Here is a 23,804-nt window from a genome sequence, read left to right as displayed (position 1 = left end):
CAACCTGCAAAGCACGTTGCAGAGGAGCAGCATGGGAGAACTGTTGCCCTGGATGGCCCACGAGAAGGGAACGATGCAGACTCGCCTTCAACAGCCTGGCACAGGTTATAAGGCCTGGCCACAGACTTTCCTGGATCTACCTCCAGACCTTCCGTGGTGAGCAGCAGAAGCCCTTAAACAAATGATCACTTACAGCTCCTTTTTCACATACCTATCATGACCCCTAAAGGCTTTTTGAAGTGAATCTTAGCTTAAAGTCGAGTTAATTTTGCTTCAGCCTTTTTTTGAATTCGACCCAGCATAAGAATTTGAAACTCTGCTTAAGAAAACAGGCTGACTGCAAATTTCATACTGGGACTAAATCACTCCTGTAGGTACTTTTTCAACTTGCACCACCATTCTGGGCTTACACCTCTACTTTCAGGGGAACTGGTAGGGGCTGTATGTCAAGCCAAGACCTCTTCTGATAAGGATTATCAGAAGATCAGAAGGCTAAACATTTGTAAGTGGACCCACATTTCTCATGTTAACTGGCAAGGTATTTCCCATACTGTGTTTATGAGATTTGCCTTTTTTTCTTTTCCTTCCCCAAGAATGTCAATGAGCAGACATGTTTTTTCACAAATTATTGAACGAGTAATTGCCAACATTTCTGGCCATGAGGTTGCTCACTAGCTACCCACTAAAATGACTGCTTTGTGTGTATTATGAATTTCCCAATCATAAATTAGTATTTGCAGCAGGGTTGTTGGTCAACCAAATCACCTGACTCCATATTTTTACCCTTGAGCGGGAAATTTACAGCATATCAAAGGCTTCCACAAGAAAATCACACAGATTTCCAGTTCAGGTATTGATATGGATGCATAAATGCATCACCGCGTGTGACACTTTTTCTACAGAATATCACTCTAATTAATGTTTGTGGAAAGTGAAGGATTCCTCTCAATTACCATCAAAATAAATAGTTATATTCAAAAAAAAAAGTTCAGTTTTCTTCAACATTCACCAGTCTTTATGTTCTAATCTCCACTGACAGAATACATTTCCAGATAGTACAGATGAACAGGACATTTGTTAAAACTACTCTAAAATTCCTAGTTTAGAACATCAAAATTCAATTGCCATATACATATGACTCCTAACCATAGAAGCTCTATGCACACATCAGAGGAAGAGACATGAATGCTACCTAATGCCATATGGGGTGTACTGGAGGTTTTGTTCCAAGCACTCTCCCTCCTCAAGGACCAATTTGTTTAGGAATCCTTAAAAACAGCAAACTTGGTGCCCTATCTTCTGAGCCTCCCACAGGTCTCAGGATACAGTGGCACTCCCATTAGTGGAAGAGCCTTAGTAAAAATACAGTGTGGCTTTCTGAGTGGAACAGCTCTCCTAGGTCACTGACGCAAGCAGACTAGCTCCCATGAGTAAGCAGCATTTGGCCCACCGAATAGCTCACCCAAATACCAGCCTAACAGGATGCTCTAGAACAGCAAAAAATAACAAAGCCATTTTATTTACTTATCCAACACAGCTCTAGGAATAGATACACCACTTTGAAATGTAACCACACTCCTAGGGACTACCATGAATCTGCATGATGCTATACCATGCTCCAGGATATGAAATAAAAGGTTTTAATCAGATTATAACAAATTATATTTTCACCAACAGATCTGTAAAATGTTATTAACAAGAAATTTTAATTCTTCTCAGTTAGCCAAATAATCAGCAAAAGGAAAATGCCTCTCCCTGGCTAATACACCAGCACTTGACCACTGCAGATGGACAGTCCAATTCAGTGCAGGGAAGCTCTACAAACATGCCTGGCCAAGTTCAGCCAGGGCTTACATCATCCTACAGAGGACATGCTAGAAAGGAGATGCATCTTGGAATATTATACTGACAAAAAACAGTCATGATTTTCTTCTGCTGAAGAGACGACGTGAGATCAAAGAATCTGAATACTTAAATCAACAAAAATCTGTTGACCGAGTGCATCCTTTCAGGAGGGTCTGTATTATGGGGGTTCTATCAAACGCGGTAGAAAGTTATGAGCTACAAAAATACCTGAGAAGACATTAAGTGGTTTATTATCTGCCTTCAGTACCCTGGGGCTTGAGCAAAGGTTTGTATAATAGATTGTCCTTTGTAGTGGCATTAGAGACTCCGGCAACAGTTGCGCAAGGTCTGTGGTGAATGTGGCACAGGAATAAATACAGAAATGCCTCTGTGTACCTTACTGGTCATTCTCCCAGTACACATTCTCACTTGCCTACTACGTTATGAGAGAAGCTGACATTTATTAATTAAATCAAATAATATTTATAGAATCCCTTTCCCAATCCTCAGGGAGATAGAATTTCAAACACAATCAAATACAATCACAACAGCAAACTATTAAAAAGCTGAAAATAGTAAGCCATTCCAGCATTAACCAGAATAAAACCTCAGGTTTAAGAGAGAAGACAAAATAATTGGAAAATAAAGGGAATCATTGCAGAAAGGATCTATCACTCCATCTTGTTGCTGTGACAAAGGCTCACTCACCTGCAGGACTACTGGTTATTACCTACCCTAACAAATTCAGTGGTGCAGAGACACTACTGCTAGCACCTGGTCTTCAGTTTCTAGAAGGTCCCTGGCATAGCAAGGTGGTGTACAAACAAACAGCACTCTTTCAGACGATTCCTGGGTGTGTGCTGGGAGCTAGGGTGAGCCAGGGACTGTTTTCAAAAGGCATTCTGCTTATGGCTGTCCTGTTGCGGAATACAAGAGAGCTTAATTGTATAGATGCTGGCTACCTTGTGCCAGTTGACCTCAGTGCCAGAGAGTGGTCCAGGGTGCATTTAATTTACTAGCATGGACACAGCTGGTGATACAAGACCTCAAGATACGCGGTGCCAATTCTCAGATATCTCTCAATGAGCTGCCAGATCTCTTTTCTTTAAGAATTTTAAAGCTACGCGCCAAGGGTTTGAGAGACGTGCAGGGAGACAGGCATACACTCTATGGCAACTTTAATCTCCTAGATGGCTCCTGAAAATAACTGCATTCTAGTGGTTCCTTTCTCTGCTGCTATGATAACATCAACCAGAACATCAGCACAGCTTCCAGACTACAAATGTTTCATGGCTCAGCACCGGGAACTCAAACCACATGTATGCAACCAGTAAGGACAGCAATATGATCAAGGGAAACTGGGAGACCAGTGGCAAAAAGGTGTTCCAAAAAAAAAAAAACAAAAAAAAACAGGTTTTCCTTCCCCTCGATGGCGGCCAAAAGTACTTGAAGCATTAAAGTTTCCCCACCGCTACACTAATAGACCTCCTCTCTCCAGTAAACCCTTGCTCCAGAGAACATGTATGGGCAAAGGTGTGGAAAATAACAAGCAAGGAACAAATCAACCCTAGCCATGGAAGACCATGGGAAGTCCTAACCAAGTAGGCCTACGTTTCCTGAATTTCTAAAATAGTTATAAAGAAAATAAGAACTCAAATTTATTCATGCGTGATAAATGTCAAAATAACTGTGCCCATTTGTAGGCATCTTAATTTAATGTTTACATGAAATAGATAGAGCAGTACCTATATTATTTTATCACTAATTAAGCTGTTTTATACATTCATAACCAGATGAATTCCTCCCATTATAGTTTGTATTTTATAATTGTATTTGTTAGAAAAGGGTAGAAGATAGTGCAACAATTCATACTGAAAGGGCAAAGAAAGCTCTGCAAGCAACCACGTTGGTCAAAAGGAACGAGAGTTGTCCACGACCAACTACAGAACAGATGGCCTTCATAGACAGTTGTTTTTTTATTTGTTTCTGCTTTTTTACCCCTCAGTTCCCTGTCACTAATCCCACTAAATGCCTCTTCACTCGACACCCTTGCAAGAAGTTCAAGCACCCACCTGCATATAAAGAACCAGCAAGGTTATCGGCATCTGAAGATAAAGAGCCTCTAGTTTCCACACAGGGACAGCTCTGCAGCCTGCAATATCTCAAAGGGACCTGTGAGAAAGTGTAGTCTGCAGGGGGAAAAGGAGAGGGTTTGACACTTAGAGCAACTGCTCAGATTGCCACCAGGCCCAGCTTCTCTGTCTGTCATCCAGACACCAGTTTGGAAGGGTAGCTGGCCACCTTGCTCACAACCTCAGAGGTCAGAGCCTACACACCTCTGTACTATATAAAGAAAGGTCATTATGCACTAAATGTCCTTATGATAAAGCAAAGCTGATAGGGGTTGAGTTAGTTCTACCCAGACTAAAGACTTCCTTGGTATTCAAGCACCAGCAACACTGCTTCAGGCCTTTACACAGACAGCAGCAGCCCACTGAAATCCATTTGAGAACATCCCTCACTCCTGTGGTGCTGCTTCTCCTTCTAGGGTGGGCAAGACTCTGCAGTGGGATGAGCAATCATAGGAGATGCTCTCAACAACAAGCATAGGACCAGGAGGGGAATCTGCAAGCCAAAGCACTAACAACAGTTGCTGAATCAAGAAGAGAAGAACTAGGGAAGAGGTGAGGCCCAACAAAGATGGCTCCCTGACATACCCCACCGCAGTCACCAGTGCCGTGCAGAATAGAGCCTAGCACATGGTATGATTTCCATTACCCAGAAGCCAAGAACACATATAAGCTAATGAATAAAAAAGCCCATGCTAGCAGTTCTAAAAAGGAGCTGCAAAGGAAAAACAATGAGCTCACGCCTTCTGACCTTGCTTGTTTTTAGCCTGGTTTCCTATGGCAACAAGGCTTGTGATCATGCTGTGTGTGTGCACGTGCGTGTATGTGCGTGCAAAAGACAGATAGAAAGTGATAGTCAGGGTGCTCAATAACTGCTGAATGCACTGCCACTTCATAGTCAGACCTCGCACTAGGTTGCAGGTCTCAATGATAAGTAAGCTCCCATAAGTTTTATGGAAGCAAGTGCTCACCAAGATCAGTGAGACCAGTAGCTTTCTCAGGTTGGAGGGTAAGAGAACTAACTCAGCAGAGAACTCATACAGGTGACAAAGTTATGAACATTCCAACTGCAGGAGAAGCAGCTCTCAAAACACACAGCAAATCATGAAACAAACCCGGTTAAACAGCTTTGTTAGCTCTGGTGCTAAGGTATGCAAGACACACCGGGGAAGTTCCTTTCTCTCTTTTTCCTGGTGAGAGTTAATAGGGACATCCTGTCTTCAGGAAATCGATCCTGATTGACAGTAAGGGGAAAAGAACTTTTAGATCAGATTATTATTATTTTTAAGAAAGACTGTTCGTATGTCAATAGCTACGTAAATAAAATTTCCACAAAACAAAACAAAAAAAAAATAGGGATTTTAAAAAACACATTATTCAACAAAGGGCCAAGGAACACCATAGGCAGCTTACCCAGGTCCTCCAAAAAAAAAAAAAAAAAAAAAAAAAAAAGTCTAAGCCTTGACATTGCTGAGATCTGCCAGGACACAGTTCATTTATGGTCGATGTGGTGTGGGAAGATCCACCAAAGCCTTTCTAACTTTGTTTGTACATAGCCTTCTGGTTCCTTTCCTCTCCCAAGAGATTTTTAAGAACAGAGAGGGCACAGGTGACTCTTCCAGACAGGAACCTACGGAACCTACAGGAGCTCGTCATTCAGATGGGATCACCGAGCTACACTTGAAAAAGGAGCAAACAAAAAGGAATAAGTGAACATAACATAAAACACCAGTCTCCATAATTCAGTAACCAGCTGCCTAGAACTGATCTATCAAAAACTCTCTCTGCCTCCATTTTGCTGAAACGTGTCTCCTGTATATATTTGTACCATTTGAAAGTCAGATGTTTGTCCAGAGCTGCACTGACTAAGCTGGTAGAGCCTGGAGGAGCACACAGGTGCTAGCAATTTGTTTGAGCCAGTCATATCTAAAGGACAGAGGAGCACAGCCATTACAAAGCAGTTTGAAGAGGGAATGATGGTGAGTACTTGCTGTCTCCTTTCAGCAGACAGAGCTGTCTGTAGTATGAAATTCCACATTTGAGCAAATTCTCTCTTTCTTTTAAGAGCCAAAATTTCCACGTGTCATCAACTGTGTACAGTTAAAGAACTATGGCATTTGACTCCAAAGTGCTCTCGCTGACTGCTGAAATTGTATTTCTATATGTTGGCACATCAATTTGGGTTCCTTTGATCTTGAAGTCACTCCAGATTCATCTGAAAATAGTCTTTTTGTTTTGGTTCCAAGTCAGATGTGAAATGTTAAAATCTTCCCTTCCAATGTCAAAAGACAATATATGAGTATACCCAAGAGCAGAATTTGACCCTCATCTTTTTCCGTAATTTTCACTACTGTACAAAAAAAACACTTTTTTTTTTTTATTTTTATTTTACTGCCAGCTCCCAAGTGTTACTGGTGATACTTTCAATATGGCTTTCAATAGCCATATGGCTTCTGAAACACTGATTTTTATGGCCTTCTTAGTAATCATTGTCTATGTCCTCCGAACCCTTCTCTCTCACAGCAGAAGCTTCTGACAATGTTAGAAATATTCTCCAAGTTGTGAAATATTCTTTTTGTGCTTCTATGTCCTTCCGCTTTTATACCATACCACTCATCTCTAAGACTCATCCCGGTCCCATTAAATTCAGTAGCAGCAGGATAAAGAGCCAGACATGTAACTTTTTCTTAGCTTCAGGTTTGTAATTTGAGGCTGCAGTTTAGAAGGGATGGGGGAAAATAAAAACTAATCCAAAGAAAACACAGATTAAAATACACAGTAAGTGCAACTATATAAATAAAAAATAATTTCTACAATATACGTGAAATAAATAGCTGACAATCTAATAACGTCTTGAACAAACACCGATTTCAGATAGATTCTTGTCTTCACAGATTTTTCAATCAAGTATCACTGAATCAGATGATTTCTAGATGTCGAAATGCTAGCTATAAATTTATCTAAATTAGAATCAAAGGGTTTAACAATCACAATAATTAAATTTGATTAAGGTATGAGGTATTGAAGTTAATTTGGTATCATAAGGAAAAGTTAAGCAAACAGTTTAATTTATGTGTAATGTGTCCCAAACAACCTCGCCAATTTCATGAAATATAGTGTTATATTTCTTGATGATCCTGGCAAGCATATGTAATTAAAAATAAAACTTAGCATCTATAGCCTTTCCTTTCTTCTCCTCCTTCCTAATATCTGCAGGTCCCAAGCCTGCAGACACATGCTTGTTTGAGGAGTCCTGCAGGCTTAGACAACTCACAAAATTAGTCCTGCTCATACGTACTGAAGTGTTTATAGCCTCGAACCCAAATCCCCAAGCTTGCAGTCCCAAAGAGGTGACTCCTCAAAACAAGAGAACTTCGGTATAAAGTATTTATTATTTTGAAATATAAATGTAAAGTTGCAGAAGGGAATTCTTATCTGAAAGACAAGATATTTCTAAAGAAAATATTAGGCACATGCATAGAAATAGTGGATGGGGATCATACAGAAATGAAAACTCGCTTCATTAACTGCCCAGAAAGAAATAACAAGTAAAATATAAAATAAAAAGCAACGTCTGGGGTAGTCAACACCAAATTACAAGTAAATAAATTGTTAATCAATAGTTTCATTGGAGAAAAAAAATATCTCCAGCCTTTTTTCTCAACAGCAAAGGCTTTTTATATTCCTAATGTCAATTTTTCTTTTATTAAAGAAGGAAAATATGACTGTTACTATGGAGTAAATAAAAAAGAGGATTAACATTTATTTTTAAAATTCATAATTATTTAATAACTTTCATATTAGCAGATGACAGAGTGATAAAGTGGCAGTATGCTGCTCTGACAATTTTTTTTTTTTTCCTGATCCAACATTTTTTAACATTTAGCTTCCACTGCTAACATAATGGAGTTATTTTTTCTTCCTACTTGGGTTACATTCATATGAAAAATTTATCCTAAACCTGTTTTTTGGTTCCTAACATGCAGGAAACTTTCATTTGCCTGTGGCTGAGCCTAAACCTGGGGGGTTTTATGCATTTGAATTGCCCTTATGAAGCCAACAGGCTAGATCCTGCTTACATGTACTGGGGATAGGTTCGTGGGACAAAGCAATGTGAATTTGACTGTTGTCAAAACATGCAATTAATCTTTGTTTTATCAGCTGCAGCAAGCTTTATGCACTTAATATCAGTAACCCCCCTGACCGCCTATACCAATAACGGCAGAGCAAAGTTTTAATTTTTTTCTTCACTTTCTCCTTCATTATAAATTTGGTGGGGTTTTTGTTGTTGGTTTTTTTTTTTTTTTCTTTTCTTTTTTTTTCCCAAAGGATGCAAAGGAATAATACTCGTAATTGTCAGTGCTAATTTCTACTCTGGCCACCCAAATGAATACTTTGATTTATCGGAAACAAGAATATGGCAAATTAGGTATGGAAAGGTAACTACATGCAGCCCTTACCCTCATGGGCTTGGCATCTCTATCACACCTGCCAGGCAGATATATCTTACCCCCCCCTCCAGTAACATACTCACACAGCAGACTGTTAGCTAAACATACACAAAGTTAAATTTTCTTTGAGGCTTACTGTTAGTAGGCAAACGCATTTCTTAAGCAACTATTTAAAAACATCCTCCAGGTCTCCACTGCAGTGCTGCTTAACTCAAGACTAAATAAAACAAAGCTATTATAGAGATTCCTTCAAACAAGAAGCCAAGTCTGCACTCACCATGCATCCAGAGCTTCTCATTTGAAAAAGAGACTCCTAGAGTTTTTGGTATCTTTTTGATGTTTAAGTTTGCTTCTTATATTTTTAGCGTTTGGTTTGCTTCAATTTTGTTCCTCCCCAACAGACAAATAAGCATCAGCCTTGATGCCGGCCACCACAGCTCAGAGGGACTTCCCATGTTAAAAAACTTCTTGTGACTTAACATTAGGAGCATTAAAGGTAAATATTCTAGTCTGATGCTGACCCAGAAGTTCTAACCCAGCAGAAGACATCCTCCTATCCCAGCCTCTTGCCTGTGGGATGCAGTGCCCAACTGCATTACACTGAGTCTGCCTTTCGGAGACCCAAATGGGCACTTCATTGCGCTCTGCTAGCACGATCTGCAGCTTACAGAGCTCTGTAGATCCATGATCTTTTTACTTGTTTCACTAAAAAGATATTATTCAAACGCCATGCTGCTCAGAGTTCCTAAAACTGACAGAAAGCAAATTGAGTGTTTTCCTTCTTGAAGTCCTTTCCCAAAATTCCATTTAGACTTCACTGTTGTTACCTTTTGAAAACCAGAGAAAGAATGCATCATACCAAGAACTGTTAGGTTCTGTACACAGTTATTCTGTAAGCTGATACTGAAGTGCTGATAAGTTTGGGAACTGTACGTAAAGTCAAAAAACAATGGCTTAAATTGTAAACTTACTGAGGTTGGACTCCCAAATTAGGTGGCAGGGAAGGGCAAGCCACTAAATAAAGGCATTTAAAATCAAGGAGCAACTGTTTGATGTGATGTCTGCGATAGAAGCACGTGCACAAGTCCACCTGTGAGAGTAATCAGTATTTTTAGCTCTATAATTAAGTAAATGGACATCATTAGGAAGAAGTGAACACTAAGGTAAGCAGGATTTGGCCAGTTCCCACGTACAGAAAAAAGTTCTTCACCAGTGACAATTCGTATACGTGCTCATGACTTCTCAGTCTGTGTGCCAGAGACATTACTGTCTGCTTCCAAATAAAAATCGTGACATGAAGTGATCACCAAAATAATTTTGACCTTCAAGGACAAATTAAAATAGAAAAAAAAAAAAAAAAAAAAAGCAAAAATTAATCTGCTGGTTTTCATGCGGAAATCTACATGACACCTATTCCTCTAAGTATAAAAAAAATATATGACTGTGCCTAAAGAGAAGACCGCTGATACACTGCTCTTCTCATCCACAACTTCACACCTGCCTACTCAATGCATGCAGCAAGCCTTAGTAAGAACTATACAAAACATCTGGTTCTGTACATAGATAGATGGATGGAAACAATGTACATGGCTACACACACACAGAAATCGTGACAGCTGCTCCCTCATGTAGAGGAGGCCACTGAAGGGACCGATGTTACATCTATACTATTCCTTGTCAGTGAAAAACTGACCTTAATTTTTAGTGAGTTCTGGCTCAGCTTTGGTTAAATTATGTGAATGGCATGCACCTTATTAACATGTATGATCAACCATTTTCAAAGCAACTCACTGGAACAGTAACAGATTTGTGAAATCCCTTTTCATTATGACAATTTCACCATACAGGAGAACTATACTGCAGCATTCATGAGCAACTTAGAATTCTATTAACCTACCCAAAAGCCTTGTAAACAAGTAAGCAGAGGACAGATGCATTTGCTTCTATTTACTATTTTCAGTTACTATGCTTTTCCTATTTTTTTAATGCACATAACACATGTCTATATATAACTCCCCAAACACAGAGTGCTACTGTACTGGTTCAAATCTGTACAAGAAATTCCTTTAGTAGGAATGAATCAAGAGACTGATTTAGTGCAGTAAAAGTGAAAAGCAATGAGCACTGTTTGATTGGGACAACATTAGCTAAAGTTTCACATTTGGACTACAGGGGAAGCGAGGAGGGGCACGTTTATGTGGTACCTGTGGGTTTCTATTGTAGTATTCAGTGGTGTTACACGATTCAGGGGGGTTAAACTGTGGTCTTTTGCAGATCAGAACACCTAAATTAAGGTGAAAAGAAAAAAAAAAAAAAGATGAAATGCAATAAATCTTATTTTATGCTTTCTTCCTTTTCAATTTCATCAGATTTTTCTATTTTTTTTTTCCTGATTGCTTTTGCTGCACATAATATATGCTTTGATTTAGACAGCAAATAAAATATCTAAATTGTGATGCTTCTCCTGTATGCAAGTATATACAAAATGAACAAAATAAATGAAGGGGATGAATATGCCTCAAAAGAAGAGGTCAAAGAAAAAAATTGGAGGAAAAAATTATCACTGTTGAACCAGTACCTTCTACATACATGTTAAAAGAGTTTTGCTAGTGGTCTCTCTGTAGGGATAGAACTGACCGCGTAATTTTACGAACCATACAGGAAAGGTCTTATGCCAAAAGATACAGCAGGTTACAAAGGTTTCAGCACTCATCTTCATTTAGGAATCCTTATGCTTCTTCAAATAGAAGTACATGGCTACATTTTGTTTACTGACTGCTGAACTACAGGATCTCCATTCTCAGTTTGACAGCTGCATTAGACGTATATTTTTAAATCCCTCTAAATTAAGAAAGGTCTAGTTTGACTAAGAATAATCAGAGAAGGAAATAAGCAAGCAAGCTAATAGACAAGGCACCAGTGGTTTGCTCGATACAAGTTTGGAAGGTCTCTGTTTAGCTGCCAGACAATAACAGTTCGTAGTTGAAAAGAAATAAAAATTATAAATAAAAAATACCCCCCTGTCATTTTTTGACAATCTGAGCAGAAAGGGCCTGGAAAATCTCTTGGAGGACCTGGAAAACTCCTCTCATCCTCTGAGTAGTCCCTCTGACTTGAAGCAGCTGTTGCACCATGGGGCAGCAGGTTATTAAAACCAGTATATCCATTGCTAACGGCCTTGCTGTGCACATGGTTGGAGAACTGGTCGTATATGCCATCCTATAGAATCTACTCAAAACAATAGCTAACAGAAACATACAGAAACCAGCACCTTACAGAGAAGTCTTTAAGCTCTTTATTCCAGTTCTGCAGCTGGACAGTTGAAAGTGAAGTAAAGTTCTGCAAGAGCTTTATTTTCAATATGTCCAAGTGAAAAGGAGGGGGGGAAAAAAAAAATCTCAGATTTAATAATGCTAGACAAAAAGCTGCAAGCATCTGTTTCTGTGTGCAGCACTTACTGCTGCAAGCAGCCTGTTGTGGCCAGGCTAAGTCTGGTTAGAACACAGCTTGGAAAACAAAGCACCCAACTTGGGATGGGAAACCCTTGCTGAATCAGGATATAGTTATTTCACTTAAGAAGCAGCTGCTAGGCTCACAAATAACATGCAAAGCTTTGTATCACAACAGGCTGCTGGAAAATAGAGCCAGCCATAAACTTTTTCCCTGGCTACATGGTTAAATTTGGGGGTGAAAAAAATGAATGCAAGTTGCATAAATGCAGGCAACCACAGGTCAGTAAACAATTCTAAAAGATGTTCTTGACTCCGTAAGCTGTGATATAACAAGATGGACTGCTCTGTACTTCACTATAATTAACATAGAATGGGTCTCAAAAAGTTGGAAAAAAAATCGTGAAATGAAATATAATTTTCCTAGCGTGAAGTAAAACCTGTGTATCAGTAAACCATCTTTAACTTCTTTGCAAAACTTTCATCCAGCAAGAACAGGTCCACGTTTTGCCTTTACTGTTCCTACTACGGATTTGCATGCACATGTGTGTACGTACACATCCATTTGTGCACCCACAAAATAGTCTGCATGCACATACAGAGGCCTGCACTCCCAAAAATATGAAATAAGAAAAGCAGAAGAATAAAATAAAATAAAAAAAGCATCTGCATAATTGTAATAGGTTAAACTTATTCTGCAGATTTTTAAGTTTTATGTAAAAAAAAAATTGTCATTGTTTTTCTTACTAATTTTACTTCTGAAAACAAAAGCAGAAAGCATTAACAAAATGAGAGGGGAAATGCTGATTTCCAGTTTTATAGGCTTGGTTGCATCTCATTCAGTTTGGCCAGTGGAAAAAAATATATATTAAAAAAATAATAATCAATTGTTCATCCTCCTGTCCTTGCCGTTCTATCTCCTTGCCCTCACGTACTAAAACTAATCAGTTGCATTTGGCTATCTGACATAAAATATAAAATGCTTTAAATGCTAAAAATATATATATTAATTACTTTTTTTTTTAATGTTCTTTCTCACAAATATACTTAAAAAAAAAAAGAAAGGGAGAAACGTGAGGTTTTAAGAAGTAATTGCTATAGGTCCTTCATGCTGATCTTCAGGGCTTTTCGGCATGACACCCTGTACACTGCAAGCCAACAAGCAGAGCTCCCACATGGCTTCAGCTCAGTGCTGTTGCACCCTGAGCTTCTATGTCACACTATACCCAAGTAATTCATCCTCTTAAAACAGCCTAAAGATGAAGGTGTGTGTGACCTGTGGGTACATGGACAACAATAGGGCAGGGTGCAAATCAGTACCATAGATTTGGGATTTTTTTTTTTAATTCTTTTTTTGCCTCAGGTTTTCTTTTTTGGTTCAGTCAGGCAGGTTGGCATTCTGCTACAACTACATGACAAAAAAAAAAAAAAGTGCATAAAAACATACAAATGCAGCCAATTATTTAGAAAACTCTATAAGAAAGTGTAGAACACAAACTAAAATATATATATATATATATATATTCCCACTGTTGCATATCAGGTCCTTCATTCCCCATCTTGCTTGCCCAGGCTCATCACGAAGCAGGGAGCACAAAGTCCCTCTATGCTTTGCATTTTCTGTGCTGTCTGTGACGTGCTGCAGGTGGGTAATCCATTTGTAATCTGCTATACTACCTGCAACATTCACACCAATGCCATGCAACAGGCACAGCGGCGCACGCCACACTGATTTACCTACAGAGAAGCTAAGGCAAAGAACCTCAGCAACAAACTCAGCAGTGGAGGAGGAGATTTTTTTCACACTTACATTGTCAAACCCTGACATCTGTTTCCTCTGCTCCGTGGTGACCCTCATGACTGTCCCCATGCCAGCAGATAGTGGCCAACCCAGCCAGTGATCACATCTTCTGGACCAGCCAGCCAGGCTCAGGCCATCCCTCTGCCTTCTGCCCTCACTTCTCAGTTTGTCTACCAAGTTCACCAGGAGAGCTCATCTTGTGCCCTGAAGGAAACGAGGTGGGAGGAGCAGGGCAGCAGGGGAATCAGCTGAGGGCTCACTCCAAAACAGGTGTCTATAGGCAGGGATGAAAATCTGAGAGACAAAATGGAAGGAAAAGAGAGAGATTGTGCACGTGCCTGAGCAAAATAAAGGAGAAGAAGGAAGAACTAAACAGAAACAAGAAGGAAACTGGATTATTTTTTTTTTTAAAGGTGGGGAGAAATAAGAACTGTCTTGCCACATTCAGATCATTAATTGCATGGAGTCATTTTTCTACCTGTGCTGCAACATATTTTCCCAGCAGATGTTCCTGTAAACGTAAGGTGGGTGAATGAAGAGCGCTGCTCTGTGGAGGGCGAGTCTAAGGACCAACAGCAGGCAGATTTTTTTAAAGCCTACGTGCCACTCTGCTAATTCATGTCTTTTTCTGGCTTCTTAAATCCTGATTTGGAAGGGAAAAGAAAGTTACCAGATATGTTGTCAAATACCAGTGTACCCAATGCAACCTCATCTCTCCGTGCACTTCAGCAGGCCTCTCTCATCTTTCATTTTACCTTCTCAAGAGGAAAACCAATTCCTCTTCCAGCCTGGAACCCTCCCCAACCCCGTGCATGAGACAAGCAAGGAACCAGACCAGCCAGTCTACAACAGCTCTGAGCACCATGCCCTAGTGGGGAGACCTTTCCTGCACCACCTGTGCTAGGGACATACCAACAAACAGCAGAGCTGTACCAAAATTAACAGTGATTATCTGAGCTACATTGGCCAATGTGTGGGCATAGCCTGGGACTTCTAACACGTGTATCCAGATTTTTTCCCATTCTTATAACAGAATAATGGCTTATGTGCATTCACCCTCCACTGCTCCTATTGGTTCTCTCTTCATTTAAATCCCTCCCCACTTCTAATGTGATTAAACATAACATAGACACACGTGTTGAAAATCAACTAAAATGTGGCAATGTAATTAAAGAGATATAGAAAGGAAACCAGAAAGTGTTACAGCCTTGGCCCCTCAGTGTGCCACTGCAGTTGTGGGTGGCTATGCCAGACGTGCAGAGTGTTAACAAGTCACCAGCCAGGTCTTCCAAGCAGGGAAAGGCAAGGGCATCAAAGCATTTCCCTTTGGATGCTCGCAGCTCTTGGTGTTTACATTAAATTAGAATTGCCGACTACATATTCCATATATTGAGGTTAAACAACCGGTTGAGTGTGGCTGTTGGCCACTTCTCCCCAACCTTCTGCTAATTAACTGCTCTTCCTTGTCTTTACTTCTCCTGTGGGAAATGCTGATATTTTTTCTAGATCGGATACTATGTGCCATTCACTCAGTGCAAGATCTAATATGCTCTCTTTTGGACCACTTTTTCATTTGCCTTCTTTTACCTTTACTGAAGGTGGATGCCGATGTGGGCACTGACGTACATCTGTACATTTGGACTCTAACTCAATGAGCTGCACATCAGCACACGTTGTTGGTTTTTTTTTCAGTGCTCATCCAAATTCCTCTGTTGGAAAATATCCCGATTTGCTTCAGCAAAGCTCAGGAGTGTGGAGGGCCCTGATTCAGGAGTGCTTTCTGCCTCCCACACCGATCTGGTGGATCACGCGAGGGCAGATAATTCAAGGAGGGAAAATGGAAGAATCACATTCTTTAAGAACTAGATATAATTTCTCCACAGCAGTTTCCCCCTTTTTTTTTTTCTTCAACCATTCACTCATTTTGAATACATGTCATTTAAAACTATAACATTTTCAGAGTTTTTTTCCAAATTCCCCTTTACAGAAAGGCTTGTTCACAACCTGAAAATGTTCAGGTTTCCCACGTGGTGGAACCTCATCTGCTCGGGCAGAAGCCCGTGATAGCTTACGTTATTTAGCATGGCATTATCCCAAGCTGTTTGCTTCCAGCTCACTGAAAATAAGGGATGACGGAACACATTTTGCTGGACACACCCCGCCTTTATTCTTAGTAAACTGTTCCCTATATTTTCAGCCAAGAAAGTCGGGTTACTCTGAACCCTCTTGCTTTCTTTTCTCACTGGAATGGCCACTTCCAGCTGGGGAAAAAGCTGACTATCCCCTCTCAAAGCCACCGGTGGGTAGCGAGGTGGCCAACTTGGTAGGCCCACCCCCTGAGACACCGAACCGCGGTGACACGGCCAGGAGCCCTGGTGGAAAAGAGGTATCTGTCAAATTCAGAGGACGAGCACTGGAGATGGAGGACGTGGTGTGGAGGCTACTGCCACCAGCATAGCATCACACAAACACGGGGCTCATGCTTCGCCTCTGCCTGGACTCAAGGCAATAACCTCTTCCCTCCTGAGGAGGTTCCTGCTGCATCCCAGTGACCAGCACAGGCACTATCTGCGTGTCACTGTGTGCCTCGTCATCCTGCTCATGGCTTGGCCTCTGGCCACCCACACGGGGACAGGAGCACTCATGGGGAGCCACCTGAGTCGCATGGAGCCACAGGAAGCGGACGGTGTGTGCTGACCCCAGGGATTCTCCTGAGGCAGCAGAGCTATGCTGTGAGTGAGGCTCGTGTCATGCTGTTAGCGTGACGCATTTCTCCACATGCAAATGCCATAATTAGTCAAGCATCTTCTATTGTCCTTCCAAACCCAGCCTAACGACAGCACCAAATACGCTATGAAATAAAAGTGGCACTTCTTACTTTTAAGTGGGGATTCAGATTTTCACAGGAATGGCTTTTGCAACTCTCTTCTACAAATTAGGAAGCTTGACTACCTGTAATTAAAATAAAACACTAAAAAAAACCACAACAACTTTATGTACACATACTTATGTATTGCGTCAACATGTATGCAAGCACGTGTGTGCGGCCAACCCTGTGCCTTGTGTTCTGTTCTCAGAGGTTCTTGGTCACTTACATGGAAAAATCGCCTGTATTTAAATCAGCTGCAACTTCCTCTCCTCTCTGTTCCAAACAATGTCTACTGATGCTGCTGCAGGTCCACATGCATCTCTTCCCTGAGAATTGATTGTATTTACCAAAGAATGCTGAAGCGAAAGAGCACAAGCCTCACTTCAGCCTTTCTCTGTCAGTCTGGCTGCTCTGGTGCTCCTCTCTGAAGTTTCATCACTCTACACTCCATATTTTCCCCCGAACTGCTTACTGTGTCTGCTGTAACACAAATCTGCTGAAGTTTCCTACCACCTCTACAGCTAATTAGGCTTCATCAGGGTTTTCACTCTTACGCTCCCTGCTGTAGATAAATGCAGTGGCAGCTAGGCGTGCTGCAAGAGCTGCTGACTGCATTACAAGTTTGCAGAGCAGTGCCAGTGGTCATGCTAACAGGTAATAATCATAACAGGAATGTTTTAGCAAAAAACTTGTGTGTGTATTGCCAGTGAGTTAACAAACGCTGCTTGGCATTCCCTAAGACCCTCCTGGAATACAAGAGAGAAAAGGAAAAAAAAAATAAAAAAAAAAGTAGAGAGAGAGAGAGAAGCACTAACTTCTTATCATTTTGAGAGAAAAAGAAAAAAAGAAAGAACAGCACCAAAACGAGCATAGCCCCACTAAAGCTGGAGTGTAACTAACAGTATTGGCAAAAGAGACGTTTGTGGAAAAAAAACCTTGCAAAACCTATATCTGAAAACTACTATCCAGCAAGTGCATAAGTATTAAAAACTATGCAAACAACCACCACAGAACGTGCCTGAAAATGTAACAGTAAAGATAAAAGTTAACTTCTGAGTGTCCCGTATTAGAGTGGTCTCTGCAGCCAGAAGTGAGATGGCAGCATACCAAAATGCTCACACAAATATGAGATCCAAACGTGTTTGTGGCAAAAGATTTGTAAGAGAAAGAATGAGAACCGACGTGTGGATGATCTGTAAAAGACCTGAATGCTAATAAAAATTAGGGGAGGGAGGCAAGAGGGGAGGATAACGGTGTTAATCATTATTTCATGAGGCCCGTACTCACAAATCAATTTTTTACAGATGGTTGGAGGTATTTCTTAGTCCCTCACTGACAGGAATATAGGAGGCTCCGAGGCCTTAAGCAGCAATTCTATTCATAGGCCCTTAGCCTTTACATAATTGTATTAAGTGCAGTAACAGACGTAAATTAACGCATGCTGACCCCACGCTCCTAGCAAAGTCTGCCGTGACCTTTCAGAAAACCTCAAGAGCAGTAGTGGTTTAATATCTGATACGATCTCTTTGGGGGGAGATTGGATGCTGCTCAGGAGATGCTGCGTGCCAGAGGACCTAACAGGCCTTTCCATCCTGCACGACGAGGAGCCGCTCTCCTGCCTTCTTTTCAATAAGCAGCCTGTCTATGTTGGCGGTGAGCGAGCCGACATGAAGCACTGCAAAGCTGAGGGGTGCCTTAGAAGTGCATGGCTTGTGCCACGCAGAAGCCAAGCCAGCCCCCCACCTCTGGAGGCATCCATCCTCCTGGCAGCTGTGAGGGACAACGTCATTGTTGGTTTACAGCAAACTGCACAAAGAACCCGAGAGCCTTCCAGAAATTGGGTGCCAAAATGAACCAACGGAGATGGACTTCTCATTAAAGGCTTTCCTGCGTATCATAGCTACTCACATAATAAAATTCAAAATATTGTAAATATTGTAAAGAGTTTTTTTTCTAGTTAGTTATCTATAAACTTTTAATGTTATGACAGGAGTATATTCCCCCTTCCTCTACTGTCCACATTCGGAAACAGGATTGTAAGGCTGCCACCAAACAGACCGAAGTGGCATACATTCCTCTGCCTCACTGGGAGGAGGGCTCCTTATTTCTAAGGCACTGCTGGTAATTGCTTTGCCTCTCCTTCTCCTACCTCACGGCTGCAGTGGTAGCCAGAGAACTGCAGAGCTGTGTCAGAGATCATGGACGTGAGAAGGAAAAAAAAAAAAACAACAAGCCTACACGACTACATCTACGAGAGCAGCATATGTTGGACGGCACATGCAATTCTGGAGCAGAAGAGAACGTAACTAATAAATAAAGAAGGAAAGATAACGCGGAAATGGAGATTTTAACCCAAGCCTTCTAACTTTTCCCTTCCCCACCTGCTAACAACGATAGGTTCTCTTGAAATCAGTGTGACAGCATAGCAGGGACACCTAACTTCTGCTGATTTCCCTTCCTTTGGGGCCTCCTCTGCTCACCCTCTCTCTATCCTGCTTGTGGCCGGGCCACGTTCGGCCAGGAGTGGGCAGCTGGATCTGGAGGGGCTGCCTGTGCCCTGACAGGGTGGGGAAACTCGGGGCGAGATGCCCAGTGCTGCTGCAGTGCGGGCTGTCACTTGGACTGGGGTCAAAGGGGAGAGATAGGCCCGGCCGCCCCTGGCCGTGTTCCCCAACCTCCCCTGCCGGGACTGGGCCGAGGGGAGCCCGGTGCGGCGCTGCTCTCACCTGGTGCGGGCTGCTGCTCCCGCGGCTCCACGGCTTCCTCGGCCCCGACGGCACGGCCACACCTGAGGGGAAGGGCAGAGAGAAAGGAGGGTTAGCAGGCGGAGGCAGCGGCCTCGCACCTCGCACACGCACGGGCACACGCACGCTGCCACACGTGGGGCACAGCCTGCGGCCGGCTCCCGGACGGCAGCCCCGACGCTCCAAGGTGAAGGCGCGTTCCTGTCTCCGCGGGGTACATGCGAGCTCTGCTCCAGCTGCAGCCCCGAGGGCAGGGAACTCCGGCCCGGGGAATCCCGCAGAAACGTCGAGGGAGACCAGCCCAGTCCCGGGAGCCTCGGCTGGAGGAGGAGGCCGCAATACTGCAGTGCGGAGGAGCCGGGGCCTCCCTCAGGGCGGCCCCGACGGGGTGGAAGCGGAGGGGGTCTGTTCTGCAGGGCAGGGGCGGCGGCGAGCCGGGGCGACGGCCGCGGATCGCTGTGCTGCCGCGTTTGGGAACCTTTGGGGAAGAAGGCGGCGGGAGGGAAAGCCGGTACGGGCGGGGGAAGCGCCCCGCGGGGTGGCGGCGTCGGGAGCCGGGCCGGGAGCTGCCCCCGAGCAGAGAGGAGCGGCCAACGCAACCGCCCCAGCAGCAGCGGTCCTCAGCATGGCAGCAACAGTTGGCTGCCAAGGTAGAGAGACGTGGAGCCGGCGAGGCTGCAGCTCCACTCGCTCTCGAGCTGCCCCCCCACTCAGACCACCCCTGGTTTCAGTCCTCTAAGGGGTGAGGCAGGAAGAAGAGGGGATGCTGCTTTAGCCTCAGCTTGGCTGATTCCTCTCATCACTTTTTTTTTTTCCCCCAAGTTACCTCTAGTACCTTGTCTCTCCCTTTAAAATATGCTCACATGAATAAAACCCCTGCAAGAAGGTTTGCTGGCTAGTGGGAAGGACAAACACTTTTTTTTTTTCTTAAATAGGAGAGGATAAATTATTATGAAAATGCAAGTCTACTTGAAAGATATCGTGACCCTTCCACCTCTGTTTTCATCAAGGCAGCTAGTGCTCGAGCTACGTGTCCTGAACGAGAAGGAAGGGAGGAAGGGGAGCGACAAGGTGCTTTTCCTTTGCCTCCTTTCCCTGCTCACCCCTTCGACAGCCTTTTACTCTTTTCTAAAGTGCAGGCAGGTCTTCAAAATCTCTTTTATCTCTCGAGAAATATTAACTCTTAGCCCCGACCGTGGTCCTCGCCCGATCTCTCCACTGCAGGCTTCCCTGAACTGCCAGCTCAGCCCTTTCCCGGCGGATCTCCCTCCGTGCCGGCGGCAGGGCAGCGAGGAGGAGAGCATTGCCGGCTCCGGGCAGCCCCGACGGTCGCTCGCCCCCCCACCCCTTTTTCTTTCCCAGACGGTGGAACCATAGGCCCCTGTGTCGCGTCGAGCGGCCGCTCCGCTCCCAACTTGCTGCTCAGCTCTTGTCTCTTTCACGAGGCTGATCGGCACGGACAGAAACGCTTTTAATCTCTCGCTCTTTTGGGGGGCGGCAGGCAGGGAGGGGCTCTTTTTGTTGTTTATTTCTTGCCCACGGAACCGGGCTGGTAATTACTGCAAAGGGAGGGAGAATGCAGCTTCCCCAACAACTGCCTGAGATGCTCTCAGAGCTGTGTGCACGCACAAGGCAGTTTCAGAACCAGAAAGCTGGTGCTGATGCTGCTCTGCTCGCTCGCAATCACCTCGTCCAAAAGCGGAGCCTCGGCGGGGTTTTCCCCGGATTCCGCCTGTTTTACCCTTTTCGGGGGCACTAGCTTTTAGGGAAAGAGTGATCGGGGCGATCGCCGGGCTGCAAGTTGCTCAAAATCGGGTTGGAAGTGGGCAGGGGGAGGGAGGCGCCTTTGGCAGCGCCTGCCTGGTGCAGCTCCCGCGAACTGGGGGCTCCCCCAAACCGCCGCGGCTCCGCGCGCCTCCCCCTCTCCTCCCTCCCTATTATTTATGGGGCGATCCCGGCAAATCCCACCCTCCCCACCTCGGAAGAAGCCGAGGCTCCCGATTACGGAGCGTTTAATGAATCGCTCCGAAGATTTTTTTTTCTTTTTTTTTTTTTTTTTTTTTTTTTTTTTTCCTTATGAATTGATCTCGCCCAGCCAGGACTCCCGTATTTTTTAAATACGGAGATGCCCTGGCGGGAGGGGAGGGGGAGAAAGGTGAGGGGCGGAGAACTTTTCGGAAGTTTTATTCTATTTTTATTTTTCCATTAATGAAATAAAAGCGACCATACAGTTATCCGAATCAAGGTGTGATCTGCTCCGATAGGCAAAAGTCGATTAAAAAGTTCGGCGAGAAGCGGCGGTGGGTGCCTGACCGCCCGGGGGGACCGAGCGGGATGGGAAGGGGGAAAGGGTGTTTATTTCTGCCACTACATCGCTCCCTCTATCACTACACACAGATATATACGCACAGCACGGAAGGGTGGGGGGTGGGAGGGGGGGGGGGGGGGGGGCTGGATGGGGAAGAGGGAGAGGTGCCAGGAATTAATAATAAAAGCCCACAGAGTCTAGGTAAGTCCAAGGCTCGGCGATCGCAGCTGCTGCTCCTTCGGCGAATGCGCCCTCCGCGAATGCTTTTTGGGGTAAGGGCTTCCCGGGTAGGCAGTTATGTACAGCAAGCCCAGACCGCAAAAAGATTCGCGAAGGACAAAGTCTGCCGCGGCTTCCCACATCCATCGGCCGGCCGCCGCCACACCATCCAGCGGACCCACGGGCGATCGCTCCGCCATCCCCGCCACGCTGGGTCCCCACCCCCATCCCCACCGAGCGCCGCTCCGAGCCCCGCGGCCCCGGGCGAGGCGAGGCAGGGCGAGGCGGCGGGGGGGGGCCGTCACCCCCCGGCGGGGCCGGGGCCGCGGGAGCGTGGCGGAGCGCGGCGTGTCCGCGGCCCCGCTCCGCGCGGAGGCTCCGGCGCTGGGCACAGGCGCTGCGTAAAGAGAAAACTCTTCCCCCTGAGCGCTAAATAAATAGAGAGCAGGCGGGCAGCTCATTGGTGCGGGCTAAAATCGTCACCCACCAATCAGGCGGCGCCTCACATTGCCTATTTCTGCCTTTTTTTTTTTTTTTTCTTTTTTTTTTTTTTCTTCCCGAAAGGGGGAGAGGCGGGAGAGAGGAGGGGGAGAGCGAGAAGGGGGGAAAAAAAATAAAAAAAATAAAAAGAAGCATCTCCGTGGCTAATTATTCGCCAAATCCACGACCACGGCGCGTTCGAGAGCGCGGCCGGGACCCCCCAGCCCTCTCCTCGCCATCCCTGCCCTACCCTGCCCGAGGGGCTCCGCGGAGGCACGCAGCCGCCCCGCCGTCGGGGGACCCCGCTGCGGAGCCGCCGCTCGCCCCGACGGGGGCGCCCCGGGCCGCCGCCACCTCGCGGCGGGCAGCCGGGGACACGGGGACCTGCGGCGGGCGCTCGGCACGGCAGCGTGCCGCCCCCGGCCCCGGGCAGCCCCCGGGGGCGACTCTCCCGGGGCGGGAAAGGGGAGCCCGGGACGCCGCCTCCCCTTGCACCGCCCGAGGTCGCGAGCCTCCGTCCCCCGCCGCCAGCGGGAACGGGGACGTCCAGTTCCGAAAAGTTTCCGGGACGCGGCACCCAACTCCGGAGCTCCCCGCTGCCAGCCCCGCGGGAAGAGAGCGGCCCGACGGTGCCTGCGGGTGGCGGCGGAAAGGCGAACGCGCGCCCACGCCGCGTCCCGCCGGGCTCACGCGCGACACGGGGAAGGGAGATCCGCGGGGCTCGGGGGGGAACCTCGCACCTCGGCCGCAACTCAGAAGTTGGCGGTTCGCCCCGCTCCGCAGAAGGGACCCGCGAGCGGCGCCGCCGCCTGCCCCGAGCGCCCCGCGCCCCCCGGCCCCGTTAGCCGAGCTGCGGAGCGGCGGGCAGGGCGGCGGCACGGGGCGGCGGAGCCCGGTACTTACCTGGCGCTGCCTCCCGGCCGCTTCGGCGGTCCCGCGCCGCGTGCCCGATCACCAAGCACTGGTTTTTTTTTTTTTTGGTTTTTTGTTGTTGTTGTTGTTTTTTTTTTAGAAAGCCCAAAAGCGAAGCGTCCCTTCCTCCAGGTATGTATATAAGTTACTGTACTGTGTGGGAGGGTCACGATCTCGCTAGGTGCAGAAGATTCCCCGGGATTAACCCCTCCTCTCCCTTCCCCTCCTGCAACTTGTTGAGGATGGCACCGCGCGCGCACGCGGAGCGGCACACGGCCGCACGCGCACACACGCGGAGCGCGGCGCGGGAGCGGTCCGGTGCCCCCGACGGCGCGGTGATTGGCCGCGCTGCTCGTGGAGAAGGGGACGTCTCAAGTCGAAGTCACGATTTCTCCTCAGTTTGGAACCATCTGTGACTGGAGCCATGACGCAGCCAGAGCACATTACTCACTTTTACAGTCACGACTTGGAAATCCGTGCAGTTTCCAACCAAAATTACACCGCCACCATTGAATTATTTAATAGGATCCAGTTAAGGGTAATCTCATGCATTGTGCCGGAGAGCGGCGGTCGGGAGGGGAGGGCTGGGAGGCGGGG

The 23,804-nt window shown here is 45.4% G+C and overlaps 1 long non-coding RNA gene across 2 annotated transcripts in view; it reads right to left on the bottom strand.

The window, feature by feature from the left end:
• LOC125695207 (uncharacterized) overlaps positions 1-23,804 on the bottom strand; it is a 72,826-nt gene that overhangs the window by 35,900 nt on the left and 13,122 nt on the right. Inside the window, exons 1-2 of one of the 2 annotated variants that reach the window (XR_007377868.1) lie at positions 23,199-23,496; positions 19,271-19,332 (exon numbers count right to left, since the gene is read on the bottom strand). This is a non-coding gene — a long non-coding RNA (uncharacterized LOC125695207). Of the gene's footprint in view, positions 1-19,270; positions 19,333-23,198; positions 23,497-23,804 lie in introns of those variants that run through there. The other variant, XR_007377869.1, reaches the window with a different exon arrangement.

This window comes from Lagopus muta, chromosome 6 (assembly GCF_023343835.1).
Source record: "Lagopus muta isolate bLagMut1 chromosome 6, bLagMut1 primary, whole genome shotgun sequence".
Lineage (NCBI taxonomy): Eukaryota > Metazoa > Chordata > Aves > Galliformes > Phasianidae > Lagopus > Lagopus muta.
The sequence above is the reverse complement of the archived record's forward strand: the minus strand, read 5'-3'. Positions and strand labels throughout refer to the sequence as shown.